Raw genomic sequence first — 16121 nt, forward strand, 5'->3', positions numbered from 1 at the left:
TACCACATACAAACAGCCAGTAACACGCAGTAGTAATGCATGAAGGCATACACGACTGTGGGAATAGCACAGGACATATGGCACGTGCCAAGTGCAGATGCGTGACACAAAACCCCAGGATGGGGCTCCCTGCAAAGAGGAACATGTGCCAACCACACCTCCCACAGATGTACCGGCAATGAAAACACATGCCAGACACACAGCAACACTACCGTTCGACCCACGACTGCAACGGAGGCTGGTCAAACAACACCATGAAGCGTGCACAAACAGGGACATGTGTAACCATTGCCTTAACACCCCCCCATAGGCCAAAGAAGAATAGAATGGACATATGCATGTAATGTTGTGAAGGATGTGTGGTAGTCCTCAGTATCACAGTGGTAGGGACACAGATACACTGTAATCAACCGTGACGTATGTGCACTGTAGACAGCATACCTGCAGGTAATACAGAGGACAATCACGTGCCACAGAAATATACACATGAGAAAGAGGATAGGGGATAGACAAGTGTAAATGGGACAAACTATGAATATAGGTTCATAGGTCCATAGGTACAGGGTAGGATATCTACCCAAGTTCAGCCATAACCCTACACCATAGTTAGGATTCCTTTGCCAACCTTCGTCCGGAGATAAAATGCTTATGATATTGCCATACCTCTGTCAAGCAGTGATAATGATGTAATTCCTGGCCTATATCTGCAATCCCCCATCCAACGGACAACATACCCCCGAACAAGGCTTGCAAGGATCTCTGCCTCACATGTACTGTGATGTAGATCCACAGCATAGTGAGTGTCTGGGTGACGTATGTGTCACTCCAACACATCCTATTAAAGACCGCGCCAAGGTTCACGTCACCTGCCCTTGTGGTTCCGAGGGATGTAGATACAGTAGGTGAAGCATAGACATGACATATGGGTCGACATGGCCTCGTATGTCAGGCACAGGTCAACACTGAACAACAGGTATGAGACCGAATGGAGCAGGGGTCCTACAAGTGGGGCAGCATTACACAAATCCATGACACCCTGCATCTGTATGACAATTAACCTATGAGGCCTTCCCAGCTGCTGTAGGTGTCGGGTCAGATACCCTCTGAATGGGGCAATGTAGTCAATCATAGGTGTAACACGTAATGAGTACAAGGAGACAATGACCTACCCTGATCTAGATGTGAATCCCTGCACAAACAGGTGGGCAATGTAGAAGTCCCACCGAACCACGATAGCAACGTGTGTGTTGAACGAATGGTGACCGACAACCTCTGTCCCCTGATCCCTGGTAATCACCCCTGCGGTCAGTGGACTGCCACCCATATGCTGGACAGGGGTGACCTAGTACTCCTCGACAGGTATGATGTTGCATTACCTTGCATTTAGCTGTAGGCCATGTCCCTGACAGCAGATATGCATATCTGGGAGGCCCCTTTGAAGGATATCCGTGTCAGATGTCCGTCCCACTATGGCACCTGTTTCGCAGTCATCTACAAACAATGTCGCCCATAACACCCTGTGTGTGCCTGTACTGTGGAAATGTAGATGTATAAGAGGAGTGGACCCAGGAAGAGCCCTGGGACACCGCCTGCGACAGGCAGTAGGTCCGACATGCTGCCAGCAACTATGACCGCGTGGGCGTGTCACATAGCCAGTTTACAACCCATCCTGCGATGTACGTGTTCACATCCAAGCCGATGGGTTTATCAATGATACCTGAGGGGGGTAATGTGTTGAAGGCCTTTGCCAGGTCGAGGTAGGCTGTATGGACTGCAAGACCCCCATCAATGTCCTCGGTGACTGTCCCGAAAACGTCAACGATGCTTTAAACGCATGAACTGCCCCTGACCAAGCCAAACCGTGTTGGATGCAAAGTATGCAGGTCCCCTATGCCTTCATCTACGAGCCGCAGTATGATCCCTTCCCATGTCTTTGCAGATAGGTCTCCTCATGGTAATGGGACAGTAATAACCAGGGTCAGTGGAGGCATTGGCCCTGTGACGTGGGACTACAGTTGCCGTGCGACACAACCCGGGTACGTTACCCGAGGTGAGGCTACAAAGAAACAGCTGTCCTAACTGTGGGTCTAATTCCTCAATGAGATCGTGGAGTACATAGTCGGGTCACCAGCTGGTCTCATGGATGCTATGTTCACTACCCTGGAGAGAGCATGTCCCACCCGCAAGGCCACAGAACATTTGGGGACCACAAACTGCCGGTACAGACATCTCTTCATGTGGGGGGGAAGGGTGTGGAGATGTCCTCACCGAACCTGTCAGCCCGTATTTTGGCAATGTGTGTATATTGAGTAAACTCCACATCATCGTGAATCCAGTCAGAGCATATGTGGGAGTGACCTCCCAGGTGTCCAGCATAGCAAATGAAGGCTGTATGATTGTCAGCCAGGTCCATGTAGATATATCTGTGGAACGTGCCCCGGACCATGTCATGACAGCCTGTAGTTCTACACATATAATGACCAAGGGTGTCATACCTCACAAGGTGTCTGCTCCGCCTTGTAGTAGCCACCTCCTCTCGTTGTACAGCTTGTGTATGGCTGGGGTACACCACACTGGATGCTTGGCATTGGTACAATGAACCACAGTTGGGTAAGGGAATGCCTGATGCATGCAGTCCTGTAGGTACCGGTAGACGGCATATGTAAGTGATGCAGTGACTGCAGTACTGTTGACCACTGGCTCAGGGTCCTTAAAGGAGACCACAGTAGTGTTCAGAATTGTGAATTCTGCCTTTGAGAAAGCCATGTGTATGGTAACCGGCAACACCCACAGCAACGGATGTCAATAGCAGAAGCCATTGTCCAAATAACATAGATTAACTTCGGCATGACAATATGTATTATCATACATGTATTGACACATGTCTGCTAATTACACTTGCAAATGGCCGGTAAGACCGGGCTAAAGTGCCCGTGATTTACCTAGTCTGGAGGTGTCGTTCCGACAATAAAGTGGCGATAATTCCCAACCGGGACCTCTGGGGATTAATTAAAGTGGTTGTTAACCTGCAACATTGGATGTACACCATTTGGTTCCGGTCTCGGAAAACATGGTTTCCGTAGCACTACACACTATGGGTAGTCAAGCAGACATCCGCGATTGGTGAACACACAGCAGCAGTCAAACCCACTGGCCACACGGACACAGTCCGACAAGCTCTACACTTTACATATGCACATTGGTGTACATTGTAGGACCCAAAAATTTTCCCGTACGGAATGCGTGCTAGCCTCCGTCATCACCCATGTGAACCGATTGTCGTGACCACGTCACAGCTACACATATGCACCGCAAGCGTGTTCAATGTTGATGATAGCTGTCCATGAAATGCAGCACATATGCACAGAAATCCCCAGGGTACAGAGTCCATAGAAGTGCGTCCACATCACAGTCCCGCACACATGAAGGATGTGTAATGGGTACTGTTGATTGTTGCAGTCAAGGGATCCTGGGTATGTAGAAACAGGGCTCGGTGTCGTTTGGCAGGTAATCCTTTGTCCCGCCCCGTGGGAGGGATGTGGGCGTAGCACCTGCCTTACTCCCCACTAATAATGCAAAGCATCCACTGGAGAATGCTAAATGCAGGTGTGAAATGTGTACAGCCCTATACCAGTGTCCAGTAGGCAATTCTCATGGATGGACAAGCGTACGACCAAGATGGCACCCATAACTGCAAACCCGGTGGAATTACACTGCCGCAGTAAGGCATTACACAGGTAATACACATAGGGACTACACTTGACATTCCCCATACAAAAAACACAGAGAACCAGCTGAGAAAGTCCAAAGCAAAAATGAGGTACTGTAGAAACGGTCAGTGACCACTCAGAGCCCACTAGGAATTAAATGTAGTCACCATAGTTTATTGAAGTGCTTTTCGTCTGCTTCATAAGCAGACTTCTTCAGAATACATACAATGCAGTTCAACCTACTACATTTAAAACCCTTAATTGGTCAGTAAATTAGATGTTCTAAGTATTAATTAAATGCCTTAAAGGCAAACAAGCTAAAAAACTTTACTTGGGTTACAGATTCCACACAGTGAGTAAATCAGACATTGCTTCAAAAGTATATTCTTCATAGAAAATAAAAATATATGTATATATATGAAAGAAGAACCAACATAATGTTTTCCAAATGTCTGAGTGTATAAGCTACATATATATGTTCTAGGATTGTGCCAATATATTAAAAGAACTAGAGACACCTAGTAATATAAATGAACCATAATATATAGAGATAAACCTTATGATTATGACTAATGTAAAATATATCAATGAAATGTAAAGATTCACAATGTAGTAAAGTAAATATTCATTTAGAAGGTTAGTTAAATAAATCAATTCAGACATCCTTGTCAAAATACTAAAACAAGGCCAGCGAGGTGCTCTGCCTCACATGTACTGGGATGTTGTTCCACAGCATAGTGAGTGTCTGGGTGATGAATCTGTCCAACCAGCACGTTCTATTAATGACAGTGTCAAGGTGTACGTCACCTGCCCTTGTGGTTCTGAGGGATCTAGATTCTTTAGGTGAAGCATAGTCATCAAATCTGGGTTCGACATGGCCTTGTATGCCAGGCACAGGTCACCTCTGGGCAAGTGGTATGCGACTGAATAGAGCTGGAATCCTTTCAGTCGGTCAGCATAACACATATTCCTGAGACCCTGCATCCGCTTGTCGATGAACTGTTGGGGCCTTTCCAGCTGCTGCAGGTGTCGGTTCAGATACATTCTGAACGGGCATTGTACTCAATCATAGGTCTAATGAGTGATGAGTACAAGGGGACAATGACCTCCCCTGATCTAGATGTGAATCCCTTCATGATCAGGTGGGCAATGTAGAAGGTCTACCTAACTACGTTAGCAACGTGTGTGTCGAATCTAACGGTTACCGACAACCCGGGTCCCCAGATCCCTGGTAACTCCCTCTGTGCTCAGTGGATTGCCACCTATATGGTAGCTAGGGGTAACCTTGTTCTTCCCGAAGGGTATGACTATGCATTTCCCGGCATTTAGCTGTAGGCCATGTCTCTGGCACCAGTTATCCATATCTGTGAGGCCCTTCTGAAGGATATCTGTGTCAGATGTGTGTCCGACTATGGCACCCAGTTTGCAGTCATCTGCAAACATTGTCAGCCATAACCCCCCTGTGTTTGCTTGTACTTTGGAAATGCAGATGCTGAAAAATAGTGGACCCAGGACTGAGCCCCGTGGGACACCACCTGTGACCGGCTGTGAGTATGACATGGCGCCAGCAACTATGACCATGTGGGTTCTGTCACTTAGCCAGTTTGCAACCCATCTGGCGATGTATGTATTTACATTCAAGCTGACGGGTTTATCAATGATACCTGAGGGGGGTATTGTGTCGAAGGCCTTTGCCAGGTCGAGGTAGGCTGTATGGACTGCTTTACCCTCATCATTGGCCTAGGTGACTGATCCTAAAAAGTCAAACACATTTAAAAGGCATGATCTGCCTTTGACCAAGCCAAACTGGGTTGGATCCAAAGTATGCAAGTCCCCTATGTCTTTATCTATGAGTTCCATTATGATCCTTCTCCATGGCTTTGCAGATAAGGCTTGTCAAGCTAATGGGATGGTAATTACCAGGGTCAGTGGAGGCACCATCCTTGTGAAGTGGGACTACAGTTGCCTTGTGCCACTACTTGGGTACGTATGCTGAGGTGAGGCTAAGATTAAACAGCTGTCCTAACTGTGGGTTTAATTCCCCATTGAGTTCATGGAGTACACAGCTGGGACACCATCTGGTCCCATGGATGCTGTGTTTACTGCCTTGGAGAGAGCATTTCCCACCTGTGCGTTACAGATGTTCCAGGATCTACAATCCTCTGGTATAGATATCTCTCCATGTGGGGGGGAGGGGGGGAGAAGTTAGCACCGAACCTGTCAGCCAGTATGTTGGCAATGTGTGTAGGTTCAGTCATCTTCACATCATTCTGAACCCAGTCTGAGCATATCTGGGAGTGTCCTCCCAGGTGTCCAACATAGCTAAAGAAGGCCTTATGATTGTCTGTCGAGTCCTTGTTGATTTCTCTGTTGAATTTCCCTGGATGATTTCATGACAGCTTGTAGTTCTTCACATATAATGAGCAAGGGTGTCTTACCTTACAAGTATTCCGCTCTATCTTGTAGTAGCTACCTCCTGTCATTGTAGAGCTTGTTCATGGCTGGGGTCCACCAGACTGGATGCTTGGCTTTGGTACAAAGAGTCTCAGTTTTGTATGGGATTGCCTGATCCATGCAGTCCTGTAGGTGCTGGTGGAAGGCATATGTACGTGATTCAGCGGTTTGAGTAATGTTTACCACTGGCTCAGGGGCCTTAAAGGAGACCACAGTAGTGTTTAGAAGTGTGAATTCGGCTTTTGAGAAAGGCATATGTATGGTAACCGGCACCACCCACAGCATTGTATGCCAATAGCAGAAGCTATTGTAGGTTGTCCAAACACACGTGTCCGTACACATGGAACATCATAGCAATAAACCACACCCGGATGTGGGTAATGCTAGATATACCCACGGCAGACGTGGTGCGTTCCCGAGTTCGACGCCCGAGGGACCACACACATAGCCGGCCTTAGGCATAGGCCAACTAGGCAGCCGCCTAGGGCGCCGCTCTACTCGGGGCACCTTTCCAGCCTTTATTTGGTGTAGGTAGACCAGGACGGGGGTAGCGGGTGATGTGGCGGTGGCACCATGGAGTCCTTCTGCCTAGGGCACCACTTGACCTAAGGCCACTCTTGCCGTGGGTAAATACAGCAGTACCCACACCCAGACGCGGGTCATTGCTAGTATGCCATATCATCTATGGAAAGAAACCATATATTCCCAGACATAATGGCACAGCATAATGCCTGTCCGCCGCCCAAACGCAGACATACGGCACCCGCGGTGGTGCGGACGTACTGCATGAGATGTCCGTTACCAATGTCGACACTGTCTCGCTCTGTGAAACAAAGTCAACATAGCGATTCAATACTAAACAGTGACGGAGAGCCCGATGTCCCCGTTGCTGAGCTGTTCAACCTGTTCCGCCATGTTAAATGTGTGTAGCAGAGCGGGACTGGCCCAAACTAAGCAACGGACATGTCCGTGGCTCAGTGAAAGCCGTCACGCAATGTTAAACCCATGTAATATAGCAAGACAGGTTATAAATACTGAGGGTTAGTAATGGAAATAGGTCCGTTCGACCAGACCGTGTGCAATTACTATAACAAGATCTACAACGGGTACGCCGGCCAATCAGCGCACACGGTTAGGAATAATGGGGGGGGAGACATGGTATCATAGACACGGACAAACCGTGCCCATGTGACTCATCTAACATTCGTACACGGTCAGGGCAGTTCCGTACACTGGCCGGACAAGACCAAACCCAAAGCACCACAGGAACACCCTGACAATCGAAGGCCTGTATGCATAGGGGATATAAGCCCCTGTGATATGAACATCCCAGCGGTCACGACATATGCATCCTGGGCCATGAGCGAGAGGGAATAAGGAATGTTTAACATGTAGTACCGCACCTTTCCCAGCAGGAGAATGGATGCCTGTGACGTGCGTGAGTGCGGGGGGGTGGGGGTGGGGGGATATGTAAATGTAGCTAAGTACCATGGGTATGCATATTAATGACACCGAACAGCTAACGTGTAGTGGTCACAGTAACCGGCAAATGTGAATGCAGTCCCATTTGAATTACGACTATAGAACATATAAATGTGAACGTGTACGTAATGCGTCCATGCTGCAAAGACTGTTACATGTATAAAGGTGTACATGCGTTCCGCACACGTCCGTCAACCAGATCAGAGATATGTTACCGGAATAGTCACAACTAACACAGACCACGTAACCACACAGACCCAGTAAACATATGTAAACAGAATACGGATATGCATGTGCACCTGCGCGTAGCCCACAATTAGGAAATGCAAGTGCGCGTGTGCGTGTGTGATCCACTCGAAGCAGGGCAGGTTAAGGATGTGTCCTCCACGTCAACCAGACATGTCTCAAAAATGTCAGCCTCTGAAAGTATGGAATCGGGCAATGCCATGTAAAGTACCGTTAGAAATAGTGAGAAACACACGCTATGTGATGAGACAAACATAGAATGTGGATAGAATAACGTATGTGTTAGTAGTATGGATTGATGACGGTTATGCATCAGTAACCCGACCCACTTGTCAGAAGGTGCCCCCGTATGAATTGCGCGTTCAGTTGGCTCACACTTGTTGACTGGCTAGGCTAGCTGGATATATGTCCAGTGTCAGCAGAGGCCCGTGGAGAAATGCTCCACACACAATAATAGCACAACATACCAAAGTACTCATATATGTAACCAAAAAAGAACAACAATAGAAAGTGTCCTGAAAGGACTGGTTACACACAGATCCCAGACGACAGACAGATATATGGCCAGTGGAAGCACGTCACAATTATGGGATCAGGTCCCTAAAGAAGCAAGAAGGTCACACATGACACGCCAGTGAATTGCCAGATAGACACTGGTCAATGTAACACACAGCAAGATTAAGGGCCAACCAGCCGTACACCATGCCAGAACCTGTACAGTGGAAAGGTATGGCATGGTAATTGATGTGTGTACACAGGTAATCCACAGACAGTAACAAAGAAAGGTATGAAACGAGGGGTTCACATGTATATATCTACACACAGCAGTCCGACGGCCCGTATATATGACGCATGGACATAGATTTGTCACTTGAAAACAAGATGTAAACAACTACAGTTTATTCCATTTCATATTGATATAGTTATAATACAGTCATATTCATATGTAACATTGTGACTCTTATTTACATTCATATTTATACAAAATATGCTTTAATTGTACTTATTGATTCCATGCTTTGGAATCGTAATGCAACAATTATACACATTGATATACAATATCATGATCAACACACTATATTCTAAGGTTTACTCACAACAATTATCAACTATGTTTCAATATACTGATTGTATTGACCAATATTGTAGTTATATTAACACATTGTTGTTGTATTATTGTTTCCATTAAGTAATGTATGCAACACTGATTTGTATATGTCACGTTATCATCAAGACTTGGAGCACTGTCCACTTAACTATGAGCAGGTTTATTGATTAATTGACTTTAAACTGACTCTGAAGGAAGTGTATAATGGACGACTATCTAATGTATTTCAGACTCGACGATGCCCCATGTTAGTGGGTGAAAGAGCTCAGTATCATTTGACTGTGGAGTGTATCGTTTTTGTTATTGTCTGTTTTGGCCTGATATATGTTCAATAATGTCTTTTATGAAGATGACCAGGACTCAAGGTTTGCTGTATTTCCGCTTACTGGCACGTGGATATAGATAGGCCAAGTAATACATAATATGGGTAGTCAAACAGACATCCGCGATTGGGGAACATACAGCAGCAGTCAAAACCACTGGCCAGATGGTGACAGTCCAACACGTTCTACACTTTACATATGCACATCGGTGTCCATTGTAGGACTCCAAAAATTGATCCATTCGCAATATCAACCAGCTGCGATCGACCCAGACGGAGTGACAGCCGTGACTATGGCACAGCTAGACATATGCACCACCAGCATGTTTAAGGTTGATGACAGCTGTCCATGAAATGCAGGACATATGAACAGAAATCCCCAGATTGTCGTGTCCATAGAAGTGCGTCCACATTCCAGTCCCGCACACATGAAGGATGTGTAATGGGTACCGTGGAGGGTTGCAGCCATGTGATCCTGGGTATGCAAAAATGGGGCTCAGTGTTGTTTGGCAGATAATCTGTTGTCCTGCCCCGTGGGAGGGATGTGGGTATAGCACGTGCCTTACTCCCCACTAATGATGCAAAGCATCCACCGGATAATGCTAAAAGCAGGTGTGAAATGTGTACAGCCCTATATCAGTGTCCAGTAGGCAATTCCCATGGATGGACAAGTGTACGACCAAGATGGCACCTATAACTGGAAACCTGGTGGAATTACACAGCTGCAGTAAGGCATAACACAGGAAATACAGACAGGGAGTACAGTAGACACTCCCCATACAAAGTCAGACCGCCGTGCGAATACCGGCGTACACAGCACTCGATCTGCCAGCAACATAATGGGCAGCACTCGCTACCATACAGCGGAACAGATGGGCGACCTGTGGAACACATACTAATGGCACACCAACAACGTCAACTAGGATATGTAAGCTATGGCATTCCCACCTATAAAGAAGACATGCTTCAATGAATACATAGGGATCAACATGTTCCGTGGTGTTATGTTGACAGTACAGTGACGGATATGTCCTATTGGGACGTCTGAGATTTATGTAAAGCAGATGCTAACCTGCATCTTTGGATATACACCAGTTATTCACAGTTCTAAAACACCTGGTTTACATAGCACCACGTAGAATGGGTGGTCAAACAGACATCCGCGATTGGCGAACATACAGCAGCGGTCGAAACCACTGGCCAGTTGGACACAGTCCAGCAACATCTACCTTTACATATGCACATTTGTGTCCATTGTAGGACCCAAAAATACCTTCTAACAGAACTCCATCCAGCCGTTTCCGACCACCAGATGATGCGATAGCCATGACTACGGCACAGTTAGACATATGCACCGCCAGCGTGTTTAAGGTTGATGACAGGTATCCATGAAATGTAGGACATATGAACAGAAATCCCCAGATCGACGTGTCCATACATGTGCGTCCACATCCCAGTCCCGCACACATGATGGATGTGTAATGGGTACTATCGATGGTTGCAGCAATGGGATCTTGGGTATGCAGAAATGGGGCTCGGTGTTGTTTGGCAGATAATTTGTTGTCCCGCCCCGTGGGAGGGGTGTGGGTGTAGCACATGACCTACTCCCCACTAATGATGCAAAGCATCCACCGGATAATGCTAAATGCAGGTGTGGAATGTGTACAGGCCATAACAGTGTCCAGTAGGCAATCCCCATGGATGGACAGGCCTACGACCAGGATGGCACCCATACCTGCAAGCCCGGTGGAATCACACAGCTGCAGTAAGGCATAACACAGGAAATGCAGATGGAAACTACAGTAGACACCCCCCATAGAAATCCAGATGGCCGTGCGAATACCGGCGTACACAGCACTCGATCTGCCAGCAACAACATGGGGATCACTCGCTGCCATACTGCGGAACACATGGGCGACCAGTGGAACACATACCAATGGCACACCAACAACGTCAACTCGGACGGTCATAGGATGTTGAAACACTGGCGTTCCCGCTTATAAAGAACATCCGTCAATGAATCAATAGAGTCCACATGTTCTGGCTGTGTCATATTGACAATACAGTGGCATATATGTCCTACTGAGCTGTCTGAGGATTACTTGAAGCAGTTGCCAACCTGCAGCAGTACATCAATACCATTTGGGTTAATCGTAGTAGAACATGGGTTGCGTAGCACAACATAATATGTGTAGTCAAACACACATCCGCGAATGGGGAATATACAGCAGCGGTCACAATCACTGGCCACATGGACACAGTCCAACATGTTCTACATTTTACATATGCACATTTGTGTCCATTGTAGGACCCAAAAATTTATCTGTACGCAATGTCAACCGGCTGCGATCGGGAAACCCAGATGATGTGACAGCCATGACTACGGCACAGCTACATATATGAAAAGTGAGGAACAGGAACCACCTGAAGGATACTCGTACACGAGAGGATGGCAAAAAATCCTTTATTCCACAAATACGGTTAAGCGCTTTCAACTAGATACACCAGTCTTCTTCAGAACGATTTTATACTGCACAAATCCTGGTATATATAGCCAGAGCAAGTCAAATAGTCCGCCAAAATTTTTAAAGATACAGGTCTCACTAAGCATTTGCTAAAACCACATATTAAGCACTGAATGTCTGATGTAAAAATGCATCTTATAAAAAACTAGATAAAAAATATGTAGACAAAAGATATATATATATATATATATATATATATATATATATGTATTGTAAAAAATACATATCATATAAAAAATATCATATAAAAAACATATATCATATAAAAAATGTTGTGTGACAACAATGCTTACTTGCCAATAATTAAAACTTTTCACAACCCATTATGATTAAAATATATAAAAATCTGACTACAATTATATATGTATATGTATTAATAATACTGTCCTTATCAATTAGTTAACAAAAATCTATGCTAAACCTTACTGGGAAAGTGCTAAGAAAGGTTTAATGCTAATAAAATCGTTCAATCCAGGGGATCTAGTGGCATCCAATAAAATCTGCCACTTACTCTCCAATGCAGCTAACTGCATCTTCCAATTACCCCCGAAAGCTGAACTCTGAATGTGATCTATAATGGCAAAACGAAATAAATGCTCTCCTCCACACTCATTAATGTGCCTGTATAGAGCATTTTTAGTATCTTTTTTCTGAATACGGTAATAGTGTTCATAGATACGTCTTTTCAAATTTCTTTCAGTTTTGCCAATATAGTACGCTGGGCATATCACACACATAGCCAAGTAAATCACCTGACTAGTGTTGCAATTCCCTGTTCTAGTCTTAATATATGTGTGGTTAATGTCTTTGAGTCGAATATATTTAACCTCATTAATATGTATACACTGTTTGCATCTTCCACACTTGGTAGTACCTTTATATATGTCTTTTTTATCACAATCATTACTAGCCTTCTCCAAAATTCTTTTCAAATTAGCACCTATCTTGTATACGAATTTTGGCATAGGCCCCACTGTATGATCTAAATTCGAGGCTGTAATAATATCCCAATGTTGGCACAAAATATCTTGGATGAAGTGTGTGTATAGAGTGTATGTCAATATACATGCTCTACCAAATAATCTATTTTCATTCCCTTCACCTTCCACCCTAGCTACATATTTACCTAACAAGGGTGGGTATTTGTTCCCCCATTCTTTTTGCACATAATCTGTAACATCCCGGACCATGTTAACCGGATACCCACGGTTGAGAAATAAATTTTTGATAGTATCTAGTTCTAATCTCATGACAGTTTCAGTCGAAGACATCCTCACTGCACGGATACACTGCCCCTTGACTATATTTTTAAAGATGTGTGGTGGGTGGTTACTGGAAAAATACAAATAATCATTAGAAAATGTTGGTTTACGATAAAGCTTGGATGTGAAACCATTGGAATCCAAGCCAACTAAAACATCCAAGTAAGGTATATTAAGGTCACTAGTGTTGTGAGTGAATTTTAAGAAATCAGATGAATAGTTAAGGAAGGACATAAAATCTTGCAATCTCTCAGCTGATGCCTGCCACAAAATAAAGATGTCATCCAAATATCTTGCATAAAATTTTATATCAGCGTAGTAATTGCTTTTAAATAATGTCTCTTCCTCCCATTCAACCATCACAAGATTTGCGAAAATCGGGGCACAAGAAGCTCCCATAGCAACTCCCTTTATTTGTTTAAAAAATTCCCCTTGAAATGTGATGTAATTATGCTCCAACACCAGTCCCATCATGTCACATAACAAAGAAACCTTATCCCAACTTAGTCCTGAGTACTTCCGCAAACTGTTGGAAAAATATTCCAGTCCTTCATAACTAGGGATACTGGAAAACAAGTCCACAACATCTATAGTCACAAGGGTGAGATCAGTTTGCCAATTGTCCTGGGTTAACTTCCCCAAAAAACTCCAAGAGTCTTTCATAATGTGTGGAATAACCCCATAAATATGCTTGAGCTGATGGTCTATCCATCTGCCTATGTTGAATGTTTTAGATTTAGACCCAGAGATGATCGGTCTAAAAGGGGGTTTATCCAATGATTTGTGTATCTTGGGGATCCCAACAATTTTGGCCAATACTGGATAGTCATTCTTCAAATAAGTATACGTCTCATTGGTAATCCTGTTATCTATTAAATATTCTTCAATAGCCAGATCAATACGACGATGCCCAATGTTAATCTGGTTAATGGAGACGGTTTCATAAATATCAGTCTGGTGAAGAATGTCATATATACTGGAAATATATGCTTCAGTCTGGAATAGAACAATCCCTCCACCCTTGTCGGGTTTCATGATACGAACCTCCTTGTTATGTACCACTTTTTTTAAACAGTCCTTCTCTAACTGAGTTAGGTTAGTCTGTGAATTATAGTATGGGTTGTGTCTGTTCCTAATGTCCCTATGTAGCCTATACACGTCCTTATACACTAGTTTTTCATAATTTAATATACTAGGATGGGAGGTAGGGATATAGGAACTTTTCTTACGTAGTTGGTTTTTCACTGTCCTATCTGTCTGATCCACTTGGTTATCAAAAGCGATAGCTAGATTTAATTTACGACAAAACAATTTTACTTGTTTGATGTTATCAACTAAGTCGCAACGAACAGTGGGGATAAATTTCATACCTTTACACATAACGCTGATAAATTGTTCATCACCCTCCACGTCAGTGTAATTATACACATTGAAACCTTCATAAGATGAAAATGTGCAAGGATGCATATGCAAATTTGTGGGAGAACCCTGTGGATTTACATCAACATTGGTAGCTTGAACAACTGAAGGAATCAATGTGGGGGGGTCACCCATTTGTACCCTCTCCCCTAAAACTACACTGACACTGGTGTGGGGAACATCAATTATTTCCTGTGGTTGTTCCACTGTCTGTCGGGATTCCTGGGGAAGAATGACTTGTCCCTCTGAAAATCCCTATGAGTAGATCTAGATAGGGGTATATCTGGACCTTGTCCTGTAAATTTCCCTTTTTCTTTTTCTTTAGGCCAGATGTAAGCCCTATTAGTGTTATATAGTTCTACATCTCTGGACAGCTTCCTGCTTTTTCTCTCAAATATACTGTTGGCTTTACTATCAGCCAAAAAAAATTGTTTTTTAAACAATTCTTTCCAAGAATCATATTCAGCGTCACAAATAATGGTCTCATACATACTCTCCAGTTGGTCTGCCAATAAAACACATTTCTCCTGTTGATATTTCATTAACAATTGCATGTAAGCGTATCCGAAACTATCAAATAGCCCATTGAATTCTTGCATCACATCATTATTATAAGTGATCCCTAATGGAAGTTTAAAGAACCTAATACCTTTAGGTACAACCTTAATTTCCAAACAGTTTTTCAAATAACTCACTTCAATTTTAGAATTTTTATATGCAGTCAATTTTTTCCCAAAATCAAAAATCATATCCTTAAGTGAGCTATAAACATGATTTTTATTAGTATAGTTCAATAAACCTTTCTTCCCAAAGTCATAATTCTCATGTTGGTCATTTAAAAAATGCTCCATTAATTCTCTTTCATTAGCATTTTTTGATAAAAAATCAGAATTATGTCCTTTTAACACAGTCCGACCATTACAAGCAATAGACCTAAAGTCCTGATTAGGACTGGAAATCTTGTATTGCACAGTACCTTTGTTGTCAAAAACAGACTTCTGTTTAATATTTTCATGTAGTTTACCTGTCCGTGTAACTTTTGGCCTGGCCCCAATACGCTCTGCTTCTCGCCTTGCCCAGGTAATACTGAAGTCGAACGTGAAGTCTTGAGCTGGAGTAAGCCGCAAAGGATCAAAAAAATTACGTGCATCGTCCAAAATGGTAAAACGACCCTGTTCCTTAGGAGTAGCTTCGGACACATCACAAGCATCCGGTAAGTCAATTGTGCCGTTAGCAGTTAAACCTGCATCCTCAGTCCCACGAAAGACCTCTGGAAAGCCTCGTTCTGGTGTGGGCAAGCGCTTCCTAGAGCGTGCACATTCACAGTCAACTGTAGGTGAATGAAGCGTTTTCCGGAAGTTAGAAACAGCCTCTCCCTCTCCTTTAGGTGAAGACAACCCTCTTTCAACGGGAACAACATCACAAGAATATGATGAAAGGGACAAACCCAAGGTTTTACCATGTTTGTCGTTTTTAGTTACTATTCCAGTAACTAAATCGATCAATTTCTTTAGCTCGCTCTGGACAGCTGAAACTTCAGCACGAAGTCCATTAAATTCCTCCCGGGACAATGAAGTACCAGTGGTGTCTTCC

Source organism: Protopterus annectens, chromosome 5.part0 (genome assembly GCF_019279795.1).
Source record: "Protopterus annectens isolate FY-2018-M chromosome 5.part0, PAN1.0, whole genome shotgun sequence".
Lineage (NCBI taxonomy): Eukaryota > Metazoa > Chordata > Ceratodontiformes > Protopteridae > Protopterus > Protopterus annectens.